Consider the following 261-nt stretch of genomic DNA (forward strand, 5'->3'; position numbering starts at 1 on the left):
TACCCCTAACGGGTGTTCTACCAGTTTTGGAACACCCTATATATATATATATATATATATATATATATATATACAGGGTGTTCTCAAAAGGTGGTACCAAATTTTAGGAGTATGCAGTACTCGTTAAAACAAACCAAAAACTCTTAATGAAACAGTACTTCGAAAATCTTTTATTTCTGAGTTATAAAGCATTTTGTTCTGTGAAAAATATAAAATAACTAAAATTTACAATAAATGTTCAATGTGCCCTCCGTCCATTTC

Source organism: Odontomachus brunneus, unplaced genomic scaffold (genome assembly GCF_010583005.1).
Source record: "Odontomachus brunneus isolate Ranch 3 - 2012 unplaced genomic scaffold, Obru_v1 Obru_scaffold_061, whole genome shotgun sequence".
Classification (NCBI taxonomy): Eukaryota; Metazoa; Arthropoda; class Insecta; order Hymenoptera; family Formicidae; genus Odontomachus; species Odontomachus brunneus.